Source organism: Euprymna scolopes, chromosome 16 (genome assembly GCF_053919585.1).
Source record: "Euprymna scolopes isolate OS-2025 chromosome 16, ASM5391958v1, whole genome shotgun sequence".
NCBI lineage: Eukaryota > Metazoa > Mollusca > Cephalopoda > Sepiida > Sepiolidae > Euprymna > Euprymna scolopes.
The window spans coordinates 4,335,027-4,353,309 of record NC_136497.1 but is presented as its reverse complement, the minus strand read 5'-3'; the positions used below and the strand labels follow the sequence as shown (position 1 = coordinate 4,353,309).

The following is an 18,283-nucleotide window of genomic DNA, read 5'->3' as shown; positions in this document are numbered from 1 at the left end:
TATCAACTTCTCTTTTCGTATAATTTTCTCCATATAATTATCCACAACCACTGAAAAAACTATTTTCAATAATTGTGCTGAAAAGTAAAATAGCGTCCATTCGCAGCTGAACATTTTGCTAACTGCATTTCATTTCCTCGGATGATATGAGCCATTATTGAAAATCCATGGATTAAGGAAATTATAATACTTCTTTATATTCCTTTTGTCAAGCAATAAATTCTTTATATTCCTTTTGTCAAGCAATAAATTCTTAAATCGAATATGTCTCTATATGTTGTTTTTTCAGAATTTAAAATTTAACCATGAAACTTATATATTGCTCTATTCTTAAATATTGAGCTTTTCCTTTTTGACTAGGATTTCCTTGAAAGTATTACTTCAAGTAATATCTATCAGGATTTTTCATCTGAATTCTATCAGTGTCTTATCTCGCTTATATATATATATATATATTAGTATCTACTCCACTAAAAAAAAAATGACAGACACTGGAAGGTATTTTGCATTATCTTTTTTTAACAAATCAATCAATCATTACAAAGAAATGGTAACATTTTTATACTACAATAAAATTTACTTTTTTGTTTTCTTCACAATTTATTGATTTTTTTTATTTGATTGAAGACAAAAAAGAAATGAACAGAATTAAACTCACAAACACCATGATTAATATGTCTCTTACTCCCTATACTCCTCTCTTCACTTCTCATCCTATTCACACTTCATTGTCACAGAAACAGTTCAAGAGATAAACACACACAGCTTGTCATTTCATACACAGAACATATTTATTTTTCTAAAACTCCTGAAACATTCAATTCAGAGCATCAAATAAAAATCAATTCCCTCATCTATCAGAAGCCTCAAACAGTTTATCAACTCCAGATGCTTTGTGCCACTCAATTCCAAAGTATTATCGACGTCATTGTCATGATTAAAACCAAATAAGCAATTGAAGAAAGCAAAGAATTGCTGCTGTTGCCACATTTGACCAAACAAATTTTCCAATGAAAATCAGCCATCGGAATCGTATTCCAAACGAGCAATGCGGATACAATAGCATTTATTAGCAGCAAAACTCGGGCAAATCGAGTTTTTTTTTTGTTTTTGTTTTTTTTCTTTCTGACTCATCCACTTCAAGACGCACTGCAGATCAGTGAACAGATTCTGACTTACCAACAAGAAAATCAACTGCGATCGGAAATAAAAATAAATAAATTAACAACCATGTTAAGATTTGTTTCCCCCCTCCCCCAATCATTATTGTTGCGACGTATCCATGTTCTTTAGTTGATATTTTATGCCATCGCAATAATTTGGAGGTTATTTAATCGTGAAACAATATTTATTGCAAGTGATTCAGGCTTAGATATTACTTTAAGTAATGTGCTTTTTGAATTTATATTCTAATGTATAGTTTGCCAAGTCATTAGGTTACATTATTGCAGAGGTTGAATTACAAAACCTAATGTTATTTTGACTTCTGTTTTCTGTTTAGTAGAAGTCATGTCAGTGTATAGCAAGGAAAAGTCACTCCTGATTAAGGTTTACATAATTCCAGTTTAATTTTAAAAGTTTACATAAAAATACATAAAATACTTTGAAATGCTTTTTTTTTTTCATGTTTTTTTTTTCATGTTTTTTTTTTTTTCATAAAATGTTATAATCAAAATATATTTTAGTCTTTACTTGGAAATGTTTTTAATTTCTGTTAATAAAACTATATTTTTTAGTCTTAACCTTGAAATGTTTTTTTTTTTCATAACTGCCCCCCACCACCACCACCGAGTAAATTCTGGAACTCCGAATCCAAATTCAATAGAGTACTTGTAATATAAAATAAACATCTAAAATGTTTTATTTTAGCAAAAAGTCTGAATAAAAAAAATAATTCACATTTTTAAATTATCAATAATAAGGAAACTGTAAAAACAAGTCATTACATTGTTTTAGCAGCTAAATTAAAAAAGTCGATGCCATTTTGACTTCCAATTTCTGTCCAGAGGAAGTCATGCCGGTGTATACCAGGAAAAAGTCCCTTCTGATTAATGTTTACAGAAATTCAGTTTAATTTCAAAAGTTTACATTAAAAAATTCAAAGTACATTACAGTACCAGATGGGTGACCATTTAGGACTTCCAGGTGCTGAATATGCTCTCTACTTATCTCAGCATTGCTTCCAACCGTCCTGGACTTCTCCTTGCCACTGGTCTCAAGCAGTGGCAATTCAGGAGAGGTGTGGATGGGGATTGTGTCACATAATTACATGCGCAGGTACCCTTATCGAGGGTATGGTCTTTCAAGATTAAACGAAGGCATTGAACATTAAAAATAGTTTAACATTTTTTTACTGAAAAGGTACTGTAAAAAAATGTGACAAAACGCATATGGTCTTGAAGATGAAAAAATGTCTAAACGTGCAAGGCACAAAAATAGTCACAACTTCCTTAATTTTAATTGGATCTAAAAATTTAAAAAGATTCTTTCTTAGATCATCAAGCTCTTTCTATGTATGCAATTATTGAAATATTTTAAGCCATTTAAATTTTTTCATGTGTGTTGCGACTTAAAAAACAAAAAAATAATTTTTTTTTTCAACTTACCTTTGGCATTTTTGCTGGATTTTACAAGTTGATGCAACAAATCTGGAAAACAAAAAAATAGATTAGAAAAATAATCAGATTATTCAGAATACAATCAAAACACTTTGACCAATGTTTCAAATCGAATATTTATTAACATATATTGAACTAGCGGGACCTGTGGAAATTCCAAAGCAGACTCATACGTAATATATTGATATTGGCATTCTGTGGATGTTCATTATAAATGGAGATGCTCTGATATTGTAGCTCTTTTATTAAAACTGCAGAAGTATTTATCTAAGCTAGCAGGGATGCCCAGCGTAGCCCGGTCATAAAATATGCTTAAATAGGATATTTTAATTTACGCAGATTTTGTATATATTATTATAGCCAATTTTTTATCAACTCTTTAATATAATAAAGATGTGATTTCAAAAATAAAAATATATATCCATATGACTTGGGTGCATCAGCTTGAATCGAAACCAAAACCAAAACTTATGAAGAAAATAAAATGTGTGTGTGTATATACATAACTTGAATTCCTTCAGCCATAATCGAAACTGAAACCAAAACTTATGAAGAATTCTTCTTAAAATTATTTATTACAAGAAATGAAAGGTCATCTATTATATAAATCTCACCTGTCTACTTAAATGTATGTATGTATATATGTATGTTTGTATGTCTGCCTAAAACTTTCGTCAGAGGCAACGGATTTTCACGAGATCAGTATCGTTTTGAAGCTCAACCCTTCGGATGACAAATATTGAAAAATTAACTCAAAATATTAATTCTTTCGCCATCAACTGGGTACTTTTTTACATGGAGGGGTCGCCTTTTTCGCCGATATTTTCGAAAGTCATCCCCTCTTTTCAATTGACTAGCCTTAATAACGGGTTATTCCAGCCCAATTCATCCAGCCCCGACACACCCCCTCTTGGATTTTTTTCATATTTACACCATACAAACTTTGGGTTAAAACTAAGAGAAATCTGCAATTTCAGCCCAGTTGGATTTCAGGAACATATTTTTTTTCACAGTTGGTTTCGGCCTGGAAATCAAAAATTACTATCTCATGACGTAGAATTTTCGACTCCCGGCGTTTTACAAAATTTGCATTTTTGTTGCAAAAAATAAAGCTCTGGAGCTAAATATTCACACATATAAGGAATCCAAAAATCATGGTTAGAAAGATGGCAAATGAGAGGAAGTACCTTATTTTTACCATTTTAGGTGGTGCCGCAGCACTTTTTTAGAGCTTGTTTGGGGCGATATTTTATTGAGAAAAAAACATAACTGTGGTGCTTTGCCAGACTTCTCCTTTGGATTTTTAAAGTGACAATGGGTTGGAAATTACAAAAATCAAATAAAACCTTTCGGCATATTTGACATTTCCAGACACTAAAGCCTCAAAATTGGCATTTTTATAAAAATTTAAGGATTTTTTGGTGAATTTGGCAACAATCTAATCTTAAGTTATGATCAATATCTAGAGCTGAAAAAAGACTTGGATCGGCTCATTATAGCCCATTTTCATAATATAATGTCAAATTACATCATATAAAAGGATATGGACCCCTACTTCACAGTCAAAATGGACAAAAAAATAGTCGAAAATAAAAGACTGATGCATAATCTAGTTTATCATAAGAAAAACTGTCAAACAAATATAAAACAGACATTTGTTATAACTCCAACTATCGACTTAATCTGTCAAAATAGTTCTGAGTCTTATTTTTCTCCTCCTTGGTGATGAAATATGTTCTACCATTCACTGAAATACTTGGGGTCTGCACTCTCATAACGACCTTGCTTAGTGGAATATAGCCTCTATCCCTATTAGTTGGCCAGTGGAATTGATGTGATGGTCCATGTGGATGCAGGAATTTGCAAGTAAGATCTTTCTCTTCCCTGTTGACACTCTCAATCAATGCTAACCACCAATATCCATCAAAAATGCAAGTAATGTAGTCATTGCATTTGAGCAACTCCAGAGTTTCATCTAACGGCACAGGCATGTCCAGGAAAGAATGGTCGATAAAGATCGTTGTGTCAGCACTCAGTTGCTTGCCCTGAATAGTAAACTGAGAAGTTGGTTTGAAATAGTGACAGCTCCTTGTACCAGGCACAGTATCTCCCAGTTTATATCTCATTTGAAGTTTCTCTCGAACTGAAACCATGTCTTCTTTGTCGATCTTTAGAAACATGATACCAGTGATCGATGATCTGCAAAAGTCTGCAACAGCATGAAAAGTGAGTATTTGGTCTTTTATTGGCCTTTGCAAGCTGGCACGGAGAACTTTGCGTTTGACAGCCCCACCAATTCCATCACAGGGTGATTTGCCATGGCTAGTTGCAAAAAATGCCCAAGTTGCATCAATTCCAAAATCTGATGAGTGATGGCAAAGGTTAATAAATGCTTTGAAGTTTTTATATTGGGCAGCACAGCCATCGCTGAAGTACTCTACACTCTTGATCCAGGGAAATTTCTCTTTGATGTACAACATCACCATTCTTTGCAGTTCATGCACAAAACAGGTGTCATGCTCAAGGTCAATGCATAATGAGATCTGTTGAAGTTTACCATTGTTATCTTTGTAATAAATTACCACTGGATGTATGGTACACTGGTCTTTGTTCCAGTGATATCCCTGGATCTCATCTTGCACCACGTAGTGATAATTTTCCGCAAAGTCCAAGAGAAGTATACATTCGGTCTCAGTTATTTCTTCTCTTCTCTTTTTTAGATACTGCGCTTGGCTCTTTGCTGTGAAGGAATGGGTCGTTAGATTATCAACATTGTATACCAATATCTCTATGAAGTAATCTACATCAGCCATCTGTGTCCGTAGCATTGTCCTATCCACACTCTCCCACTGACTATATGACATCTCACTGTCAATTTCCAATTCAGTAAATTTATCTCTGATATACTTCTCTAGAGCAGGGAAACCTGGGCATTTAGGACAACGGTGGACCATACATTCAAGACTATTGGTGTCGCAAACTACCAAGGCCATCAAATCTTTGTAAGTGATATTAAAATTGGGATTTTCAGTTGGTACATTAGCAGCACTCTCATCTCTGGATTCTTCAGCTTTCCTTCTGAGCTGAGTCTTGACAGTTGAAACAAAGCAGTCAACAAGCAATTTGGTATTTTGATGGTGGGTGCAAACACAAACTGAATGAGAACCTGATGTCAAGACGGTGACGCACCATTTTGGACGGAGCTCACAGAACTTTGAAAGACCTATTTTGTGTTCAGGATAGCTTTCTTTGTAAGCTACATAAAGCTCCTTAAGATTGCATAATAGGAGCCGTTTCTGGACATGAACTTTATTACCAATGCTCACAAAATCTTTCCCTCCAGGCATTAACCGTGAAAATTCATTGTCCTCATAGAAAGCCAAGACAGAATTGATAACCTCTTTTGAGAGACCTCTCCCCTTCTTTTTCTGTGGCAATGAAAGAATACCTCGATCCTTTTTCAGTTGCCGTGCTTCACGTACTATATATTCAGAGACATTGAAATATTCAGACACCTCTTTTCGAGACCAACTTTCCGGAGCTAAAGTCATCAACTGGATCCTCTCACTGGTTTTCATTTCTTTATTCTCAAGTTTGTCCTTCATTGCATCCAACAAACAATCATAATCTTTTGCCTTTGCCACTAAATCCGTTTGACTCGTTTGGCTGCTAATAGGGCTTCCTAATTCAGGGCTAGAGATGTTAAGGACTTTGGCAGCTGCCTCTACTTGCATTTCATAGTTTCTTTCTAATTTCTCTCTGACAATATTGATTTTTGTGTGCTTCTGCATTCTACCGGTTTTTATAGGGGATATATCAAACATCATTAGACTGTCATTCAGTTTCTCTCTCTTTTGTTCAATTTGCGACTCATTTTCAAGGTCTTGGTTGTCACTTCCTTCTGTTTCACTTGTATCTTCTAACTTCTTGGCAGCTACTTCACAGTGACGGCAAAGCTTCCAGCCAGGAACAACATGGTAGCCCTTCTGCTTTAGCATCTCAGCCATGTCTAACTTGATAGCACGATCACCCTTTACCTTTCTTTTGTGCTTCAAAAAGATGTTGCAGCACTTTGTATATTTTTTCTCAAAGTAATGCCCCAAATGAAATTTGTGATACCTGCAAATGTTAGCAACGGTTTCATCAGTGAGTGTGACACCAGCTCTTAATTTGAGCACAGTTCTTACATCATGCTCTAATGCAGTTATTGGTGTTGAAGATGGCTTCAGATTGCGGTGACATGCACTCTTCATTAGTAATCCAAAAGAACATTGAGGAGCACTTGTCATCAATGATGTATCTCCTCCCTCTCGTTTCCTTGGTTCAGAAGACATTCTTAATTTATTGCTCTGGAAGAAAGATGTGAAATAATAATTCACAATGAGCAGAATATGCAATACTCAACTGAATCAGAACTTTTTGAGATATTGGAATCAGAAAAATTTTAACCTAATTTCTGATTCCAAAAACAATTCTTTTAATATCATTTTAAACTTAATTTTCCACTGCTGGTACTGATAAATATTTATTGTTTTTAAACTATTAGTAAAAATAAACTTTAGATCATAATAACATCAAAATAAGGTGTAAATTTAATTTACTTGCATAAAATAAACAAAACAGAAATTGAAACTTCATGAAAATTCGTTCTTAACCTTTAGAAAATGCAGTTTATTTACAAGTTTATAAAAAAAATGGTTTTCAAGAAAAATAATATCAACTTTATTGTCAATTAAATCAAACGTAGAATATAAAACGTGCCTTTTTTATAATTTATTTATTTTATGCTTTTGTCCTCTATGACAAGGCAAAAGATGTGAAAAAGAACATCTTACCAAGTTTGTTTAATCTTGGCCATGTTAATGTTACTGATAAAACTTCATAAAATCAGTAAAACCACGTCCCTTTCCTCCTAACCTTAAGTCCTGATGGTAATACGAATAATGAAATTTAATAAAATTAACAAAAGATAAAAAGTATATGCGATGTGGATGTAACAGGGTTTTTAATAGTTAATTTAGTGAATATAATTCTGGCATTTTTATTGTGTTCGCTTATCTTTCGCGGAAAGACAAAACAAACGGCAAAGTTGACAAAATGCGTCCTAGCCGCTAAAAACTGATGGGGTGCAGTTATGACAGCCGGCTTATCATAATTTCTTTTATAAGCCTCCGAGTAGTTTTTGATTGTGTTCGAAAGATTAAAGTCTAAAATAATCTTCAAAAGAAAAAAAAATGTATTTTCACACATGAAAAAAAAGTTATGAAGAAAGATATGAAAAATCAAAAATATAGCTAAATTTCAAAGTTTTAGAATTTTCGTAAACATTTTCATTATAACTTTTTTTTTTGTAAAAATACATGTGTTTTGGAGAATAACTTTAGGCTTTAATCACCATCAAAATCAAAAACTAATGGGAAACTTATAAAAAATTATAATAACCTGACCTTCATAACCAAAACAATAATTATTTTAGCATGCAGATTGAGAGATGAGTTTTGCATTTAAATTTAACATAAAATTGATTTCCCATACCATGACCATTCTTACTTTTAAAGCAATTAACAATTTTTTTTTCCAGATATTATTACAAATTAATATGCTCACGGTCACTTATATTTCTATAGTAGCAGATGAATGGATGCAATGTAGCTTGATTTTTATTCCAGTGGAATCTTTAAGCCACATCTTGCAAAATAAATGAATAATTCTCAAAAATGCCCAGAATTTATTTCCGATAACAAATTTATTGGTGCTCATGCAGAATGCGGACCATGATATTTTTTGATAAGATCAAGTTTAATTTACAACATTTTTGTTTATTTAATTGTTAGGTGGAAGAAGAAAAGTTATAAAATGTCATCTCCTCCTCATTTTAAAAAAAAAAATGAATTTCTAAATAACATTATTTCAGCACGGCTTATATTCTGCATACATACCAAATTTATTTTATTAACTATCCGAAAATACTTAAATAACTAAGAAATACAGGGCTTATTTTAAATTAAATTTACATGTGAATAAATTCTAAAAGAATTGATATATTTCTTTGTCAAGTTTTTTCAGTGTGTTCATGTGTAATCTTTTAAAATAAAATGTTAGAATACCACTCTTGTTTATGAGAGAGAATTTTACTGAAAACTTATTTTAAAATAAATTATTAATAATAATAATAATAATAATAATATAAATAGTAGTTTTATATAGTAAAAAATATCTACTTAAATTCTACATTTAGATTAAAATATAACTTACATTTTTATGGTGACTGACGAAATTTCAATCTTCTAGTCTGTATTTGTGGGTCTTGTCAGTTCCAAGACAAACTCAACTGGCAAAACGGTTTCAGTAAAATTAATTTTTATTGCTTTTTATCTTCACCCATCCCCCTGTTATATATTGAGAATTTGGTTTTACAAACCAGTAAACAGGGAGCAGCCTCAACCAATAAATAGCCAGCAGCTTAAAAACCAAAGTTAAGACCTTTTAGCACCTTCTTGTTAGATTTGTCAATGCTGAAGGACTGGATAGAAATCAAAAGGTCATGTTTTATGGTTGTTGTTTTTTCCTACACAGCTAAAATAAATCCACATCATATATCTGTTATTAGGTTTTATTTGTACTGGTAGCTTAAAAATAAATATTCCTCATTTTATCTTTTAGTACCAGCTATGGAAAAGTTTAACATTTTTTTTTCAGAATCGTTTTTGAAATTGGAAATTAGGCTAATAATTTAGATCATTTCATTTAGATCAGGTCACTTTTATTATTTTGGAATTTCTTAAGAATTTTATAGGGGTTACTCTCAAGGACATCCCTGAAAAAAATTATTTTGTAAATTTATGATTTTTTTGACACTATATGATAGGTTAAAAATATTCAGGAAGCTGGAAGATCTGAGCAAAAAATCGCATTTTCAGAAAGATATAGACGAAAGTTTTAAAAGTTGGATCAAAATACTGTGGTATTTTGAGGGTTAAAATGTTTCTGAAGAAGTTTTCTAATAAAAATTGTTGGATTGAGATAGTACTAAAAGTTTAAGATTTTTACCATCCTATTACTAGTTTCTTATTAAAAAAATAGCATACTTTTATCATAACTTGGTGTTTTCAACCCTTATCAATTAATTTTGAAGACTGTAGGCCTGTGAAATTGTTGAAATTGTTATCAGAACTTTTTAGTATCTGGCTTACTTGCAAATTTATTCCAAAATTAAGGTATGATGTCAGTTTAGCAAATGTCTAAATTAATTATTACATCTAATAGGGAAGGGAATATTTTTCATTATCATCGAAAATAGACCTGACTTTCAACAGAAACTGTGAGTGAACGGAACAAGAACTTTTTAACATTTTTGGTCCAGCGGTAATTTATTGTGTCTAGAAAAAATATATGAAAAAAAAAATGCATTACCATATCAGCCACACCCTTTTTTATTGGATTTTGGGGCATGTGGGTAAAAAATCCAAAAACCCTTAATATCTCTATAAGGATTCACTTTTTAGCAAATCTGATGCCATTTTTGGATTCCTTGGGTCAAAATACTTACCTGTGCAAATTTTCAGAGCCATAGGATCTTTCAATCAGAAAATATTCAAAGAAATGACATCACAAAATTTATCCCGGGCGCCACATTATGCAGCAAAAACGAAAACAAAAAATGCTCTAAATCGGAAACCGCTTGGAATTAGATGCTCAAATTTTCAGGATTTCTTAGTTTCTATATTGTCTATCTGCACAGCAAATTACAGCCAAATCTGAGGGTATGGGTATTTTTTGTCCATTTTGACTGTGAAGTAGGGGTCCATATCCTTTTATATGATGTAATTTGACATTATATTATGAAAATGGGCTATAATGGGTCGATCCAAGTCTTTTTTCAGCTCTAGATATTGATCATAACTTAAGATTAGATTGTTGCCAAATTCACCAAAAAATCCTTAAATTTTTATAAAAATGCCAATTTTGAGGCTTTAGTGTCTGGAAATGTCAAATATGCCGAAAGGTTTTATTTGATTTTTGTAATTTCCAACCCATTGTCACTTTAAAAATCCAAAGGAGAAGTCTGGCAAAGCACCACAGTTATGTTTTTTTCTCAATAAAATATCGCCCCAAACAAGCTCTAAAAAAGTGCTGCGGCACCACCTAAAATGGTAAAAATAAGGTACTTCCTCTCATTTGCCATCTTTCTAACCATGATTTTTGGATTCCTTGCCCTCAAAACCTTATATGTGTGAATATTTAGCTCCAGAGCTTTATTTTTTGCAACAAAAATGCAAATTTTGTAAAACGCCGGGGGTTGAAAATTCTACGTCATGAGATAGCAATTTTTGATTTCCAGGCCGAAACCAACTGTGAAAAAAAATATGTTCCTGAAATCCAACTGGGCTGAAATTGCAGATTTCTCTTAGTTTTAACCCAAAGTTTGTATGGTGTAAATATGAAAAAAATCCAAGAGGGGGTGTGTCGGGGCTGGATGAATTGGGCTGGAATAACCCTAACTCTCACCACTTCCGGTTTGGCAATAGGCGCAACAGCAAAGACATTACTTTTTTTTTTTCACATTCTTTTCCTCCTTCGTGGTATGGGTTCGAGCCTGCCTGCCTACTACCACTTCTTTTTTTTTTTTTTTGCTCATCACACACCTCCAAACACCCGGGCAATGCCGGGCACCCAGGCTAGTAACAATTAAACAACAATCATTTAGAAGAAAAGATATCAGTGTGACACACAAAATAACACACATGCTATTGTATTAATATATAGATATTATTACACAATATCCTTTAGACAAAAGGATAAATGCTTGATTACTGCAATGGCTGAAAAAGGAATTCAGTAATAATATCCCATATACCATTCGATGGAGTCTTTTAGAGCATTAATGAGATATGATCCATATTAAAAAAAAATGTTACTTATGCATCACCAAAAAAACTGAAAATTTTAAAAGCTATTCCCTTTTCACTTACTACATACACAAAGACCAAGTCTGAGATCTTTAAGATATATTGCAGGAAATGTTTCCTGTAAACTAAACCAAGATTTTTTTTTCCTTCTAAACAAATTAATGATCATGTGACCATAATGAATTATATGTGATTTTTACTTTACTTGATTCTATTTTTTAAGTTTATCATTCTATGTTTTTTATTTTCTTTATTATAAGTGCCCGTTAAATTGTTTTTTTATTATATATTTTTATTCAAACTAACCTATCTCTGGCCAAGTCTTTATTCATCTTTCAAAGCCATCCTTATTATGCCCCCCCTCTCATGTTTTCTTTTCTACTTTAACTATTCTACATCTATTAACCCAAATACTCCTCCATTCTTTCAATGTGACCAACCGAATAAAATCTCCAGTTCTTTTTCTAACTATACTGTCCAGATTTAATCTTGCTCTGAAGTCATAAGATCTAAACGTGTGATTGAGACTCAAATATCCATCATATTATTCTTATTTTTCATCATACTAATACTTACAATTTATCTCACCCCTTGCACACAAACTGGTTATCATGTCTTAACCTACCAGTAATTCCACATCACTTCAAGTGTACCCAATGATTACAAGTAGAATAAAAAATTGAGTTGCTCCCAACTTCCTTTCCACAAACTGGGCAGGAGAACTTTCCTCTTTATGGTGTCTTCACTACAACCTCTGATCATCATCCGAAGTTTGGTACTATTCACTCTCAGACCATAGTTTTGCTCCAAATCTGTAACTTAACATGTAAACCTTGCATTGTTTCACAGCAAAGCACTAAAATCACCAGCATAATGTATTTCTCTCGGATAACCTGTACAAAACTCCTTGGCTAATGTTTCTAGGACAGAAACAAACTCCATGCAGATGGACTTGATGCACTCGCACTTTAATAGTAAAGCTGAATGTGTTGTCAATTCTTGAACACAATTCTGAGATTTCTGTACATTTCTTGAACAACCTCTTGGCACAAAAGCAAAAGAAAAGTTCATCTTACCAAAATATTACTCTTGCTTTTGTCTACAGATAAATATACCACCAGTGATAACTTAGTATCAAACTTATACTAACCTGATTTCTTATTCTCTCAACCACGTTCAAGACCTGACCCATCAACTTAATTACCACGATCCATCAAATTACCGTGACCCAGAACTCTCCCCTTTAGCTTTGTAACATTTCACAATTGTACTAAGATTCCAGTTTTACAGAAAAATTTCTACTTTCATGATTTGATTGGCCAACGGCAGCCTTCAACATTTCTGCAACAACGCCTAAATGTTCAGCTTCTGAATAAATGTACTTTAGTTTTGATGGTAGATATTTGAGGGATTTTGAAAACACTTCTGAGAATACTTCACTCCAACTACTTAGACTGCCAAGGAGGTTAGCAACTATTTGGCTAACTCTTCTCCGGCATGATGTGGCGAGAGCAGCTGGTTGCTAAGACATGGAACATGGGGTCTTGGCTGCACTGGAGATCTGCTACAACAAACTGCTTGGACTTCATGTTCTGCGCTATGAATTGTTCATATTCGTATTGCTTCTGAACGATGAACTCAATCAGGGATCTGTTACTAGTTAGGTGGTCAGTGATTATGTAAACAAAGAAATGGGGCAAGCATGGTGAGGAAGAACTAGATAGTTTTGGTGCCATAGCTTTGATAACCACAGATTTGGGCCTTGATTCTCTCAAACTGATAGCAGGTTGTCATTGGCGAACTGATCATGTCTGAGAAGAACTATGCTTGCGTTTGACTTGTAAGATCATAGACAGAAGACAATATGGATTAAGAAGCGAGACAACATAACTAAATATAAACCACTGTTGTATTTTCTTTGTAATTTTCAAACTAAACTTTCCAATTAAAAGCAAGAAAGCCAAACTTTGAAAGTATTTTACACTTCTGAATTTTTGACATGATGATTGATAATTTGTATTATTCGGATTCTTCTGTTCTCATCTTATTTGCATTCATCTGACTACTATTCTCATCTTGAGTGTCATGTTCATCATGTTTCAGTTGATGTAACCAACTTTCTTCAGCTGCATCTTGTCGAACTCAGGAATTTGGATGAAATTTTGAGCGGAACTCTTTTTTTTTCTTTTTTTTTTTTACTTCACAGGGGTAGCATGCTCTTCTTCCGTCAGCCATGACTGGGTAGAGGTTCTAAGTCATTTGAAATTGTATTTTTCGGTCGCTCACACTGAGGACTGAACCTTCAGGAGAATATCACTTTTACAATTGATTTTTTTAAAGTACTCTTACCACTGCACCATGGGTCCTTGCGGACAATTCTGGTACAAATTTTAGGAGCCTTAAACCTATTTTATTTGCATTTGTAAATATCACTATTTTTTACTAATTATTACTATATGTTAACGTACATTTATCTCTATACTTATTACTTGTATATATTATCTATTGTTTATAATTACTGATTCCCATATCGTATTGAATTCTATACTAGGTCTACTTAGCAGTTGGTTATTCCCCAGCATATGTGCTGCTTCTTTCAGTCATCTTACTCTCCACCTTCCTTCTCTATCTTTATTTTTACTTTGTCCCATAATGTTAGATGGTTTTCCTTTTCCTTCCACATATGGTCAGCTATACCTGACTTTTCAGTCTCTCCATATACTACGGCTTTTCGATGTTCTTCTATCTGTACTTTTAGTGAACATGTTTCACCTTTGTATAGTTTTCCACATTTACATTCTTAGTCATAATTTTTCTGAAGGGGGCTTAACTCTCACAAGCTTGTTCCCACAAAGTTGAATCACTCTTGAATACTGTTTTGATGTTATATGGATTACATATTCGTTTGATGTTATATGGATTACATATTCGTTTGATGTTATATGGATTACATATTCGTTGAAGTTTTTCACATATGGTATACAAACTGTGGTGAGTTTCTTTGTGGTATCTTTTTGTGTCTGATCCAGATTTCTTAGAGCTGAAGTCATGCTCTCTGGATAGTTGTTTCGGTGGAGGGTTTCTCTTAAACTGTTCATCTCCTCTTGATATGCACTGCTGTTACTACATTTTGCTTTTTCTCTGCGTTGTAGGCAATGGACGATTCCATTTTTTAGATGGTGGGAGTTGAAGTTTGGGTACTGTCCAATGAAAGTTAACTTTCGGTATACAGATGACATAAAACCCTGACCAGTGCAGGTTATCAGCACATCTAGGAATGATAATTTGTTATGTTTTTTTTCCATCATGAACTATATACTTGAACGGATCAAGTTCACATGGTCTAGTAAGGTTTGAACATCTTCCTGATGGAGCCAGAGTATGAATGTGTCATCTACATATCGCAAACACATTGTTAGGTTTAGTGGTGTTGATCCTAATGCCATTTTCTCAAAGTATTCCATGTATGCAGTAACCAGTACTGGGGACAATAGTTATCCCATCGTCAGACCTTCTTGTCGATATATATCAGATTCCCTCACAAAGTATGTAGTTTCTTCAAAGAAGGTCAACATCTCCATTATATTATTGTCGATTGGGATGCAAGTGTATTCCTTCAGTGAGGCATTAGAAGTAAGCTTATCCTGTAGCACTGTCAGAGTATCATCAATGGGTACTTTTGTGAACAAGATAAGAACAGTAGTCCGATGAATCCAAATAATACGAATTACCAATCCTCATCATAAAAATTCAGAAACGTTCTGTTCTCATCTTGAGTTTTATTGACACATTTCGGCCAATGTAACCTTTTTCATGAGTATCGTGTTCAACTTGAGAATCTTTTTGTTCAACTCCATTTGAAATTCAATGCAGAGTTTTTAGTTGATCGGGGGTTACATCGGCCGAAACGTTGTGAGACTAACATTCATGATGAGAACAGTAGTCGAAATAATCCAAAGTATTTTAAAACTTATTTACAATATAAACTGCACTAATACTCATTTGTTTTTATAAAAAATATTTTTCATGCCATTTGAAAGTAAACTGTACACTAATTAAAATATATATATATATATATAAAAGTGAACGTGTCTGTGTGTGTGTCTGTGTACATTTCCCTGTGCTATAACTCTGTCAATTTTACGTCTACATGCTCGAAATTTGATATACAGGGTACTGAGATTTGGGAAAATCTTTGTGATCGGTTTTCAGACAGAAGTTTGGCTGTTAAGGGGTCAAAGTTCAACGATTTGCCATTTGAGAACCCTACCAAACTCCTCCGCCAATCTTGGGTATAAACAATTGAAATTTTAGATATAGGTTCCTTGGACATGGATCTAACTTAATAACTTGATTTGAGCCCAAAACAATAAATGTTAAGGGGTAATAATAGGGGTCAAAGTTAAAAAAAATTGACCTCTGCAGTCTCTACCAAATTACTCAGACAATTTCTCATCTAAACATTTGAAATTTTATGTAAAGGGTATTCAAAGATAGGGCAAGCTTTTAAGGTTTGGGTCGAACATTTGAGCTACAAATATATAAATCTATGTATGTATGTTTGCATGTCTACCTAAAACTTTTTGACAGAAGCGACGGATTTTCACAAGATCAGTATCGTTTTGAAGCTCAACTCTTCAGACGACAAATACCAAAAAATTTGCTAAAAACATTAATTTCTTCACCCTCAACTGGGTACTTTTCTACAGGGAGGGGTCGCTTTTTTTGCCAATATTGTCAAAAGTCATCCTCTTTTCGATTGTCTAGCCTTAATTTAAACCTACGTCACTTCCGGTTTGGTGGTGGTGGTCGTAACGGCAAAGACGTCACGTTTTTTACATGTTCTTTTCTTATTTCACAGTACGGGTTCGAGCCTGCCTTCCTACTACCACTTTTTTTTTTTTTTTTTGCTCAACACACACCTCCAGGCAACGCCGGCCACTCATGCTAGTATATATATATATATATTATCAAATTAGAGCATGGAACATTTATTTAAAAGTCTGATTTTTTTTGTCCCATTACTTTTGCCATTTCATTTAGAAATTACCCCCCCCCCTCGCCCTCTTCTAAAAAAGCAGGTCAAAATAAATGGGGCTTGTTGTCAAAAGAATAATTACTTTAAAGAGCAATATTTCTATTAAAAAAAAACAATAGAGAATCAAATTACATATCGTTGGTATCCAAGCAGAACTGCTGCTGCTGCTGCTGCTGCTGCTGCTGTTTTTGCTTCAGCTATTTTATAGAGAAGAGCGTATGTATGAGGGGAAGGGTCATGAAATAGGAATTAATAATAATAAAAAAAAAAGGAGATTTTTAAGCAAACAATAATCTCATTGGAAAAATGAAGTAGCAGAGTCAAAGTTTTACTCTCAAACTTAAAATAACACAAATTTGAAAAAAGAAATCGTAAAAAAGATCAAGAAAGAAAATGATCACCATTTTTTTTTTTAAATCCGTCTTTTCAAATAAAACAGTTTCAAGGTTATCACATGATATGCACTGCACTGTTTCAGGGCATTTTGACATCTTTTGGAGTCACGGGCAGATTAATAAAAAAATAAATAAAAAACGAATAAAGCAGTAAGAATACAGTACACAACATTTGCCAGTTGAACCTGACACTTAACTAATTTGTGACCAATGAATCTAAAAATGAACTTTGCTGAATCATACCAACCATTTTAGCAACAAAATGATCTTGTTTTATTTTATACTAGCGGGGGTGTCCGGTGTTGTCCGGGTGTTTGGAGGTGTGTGTTGATCAAAAGAATTTAGAAAAAAAAGGCAGCCAGGCTCGAACCTGTACCGCGAAGGAGGAAAAGAATGTGAAAAAAAGAGTTGGTAATTAACTTTTGCTTGGGTGGAGGATATTAGCACAAAATAAAAAAATTTTTATAAAAAATATAGAGAGAAAGAGACAGAGGTGGGATCGAACTCGAAAATGTAGGGTAATTAATCTTTTTCACTAACCATTACGCGATAGCGAAATCAATGAGTTAGTAATTAACTTAAGAATCACACATGCGCAGAAATGAACGTTGCTTTTTAACTCTGGCCAGAGGCCAGTTAAGCTTTCTGGCATTTTATTTGTTTCCCCACGAAAGCATCGTTCCTAATGTGGGGAAAAACCAGTTCCCCTAAAAAAGGGGGCACTCTGGCAGTATCCAAATAAATAGTAATTGTCTCGGTATGAAAGGTTTCCCCTACATTGACCAACGACCAATTACGGAACATATGCTACCCAGCCCGGGAGTTGGTTTGCGTTCGATTAGTTTTGCTTAATTTATACGAAAAAGACAAACTCTCAAAACGAGGGAATTTTTTAAAACTCGATCAAAAAAAGATAGAGACAATGTCCGTTTGCAAATTTTTGATCGATCTCGGAAGTATACAAAAACTTTTCCTGGAATCTAACTGACGCGAGAATATTTTATTTTTATTTTTTTTTTTTTTTTACATGGGGGATCACCTCTTATCAAGGCCCAGAAGCCACTCGGGGATAAGGGTTATTGGGTGTACAGTAATCAATGGGATAATATCATAGTAATAGTTGGTGTTAACTCTACCCAGTTGTGTCCCTTGAACACTCTTCACAACAGAGAGTTAACTTCCCTACCGGCGACGGTGTAAACGGGACTTTTCGAAAAATATGGCGTGACCTGTACGCACGTGTTGAATAAACCCTCCTCAACCCTACTCCCGTTATCTGTGTTTATTTGCTTCTACATTGGTAGCAGAGCGTATCAAAACTAA

At 33.6% G+C, this 18,283-nt stretch overlaps 1 protein-coding gene across 2 annotated transcripts in view; it reads right to left on the bottom strand.

Moving 5' to 3' along the window:
• The window catches only part of LOC145295828 (TPR repeat-containing protein DDB_G0287407-like), a 290,573-nt gene that overhangs the window by 221,645 nt on the left and 50,645 nt on the right, over nucleotides 1–18,283 (bottom strand). For both annotated transcript variants that reach the window (XM_080141533.1, XM_080141534.1), the window contains exon 2: nucleotides 2,607–2,648. The gene's annotated coding sequence lies outside the window, so the exon portion shown is untranslated. The remainder of the gene's footprint in view (nucleotides 1–2,606; nucleotides 2,649–18,283) is intronic.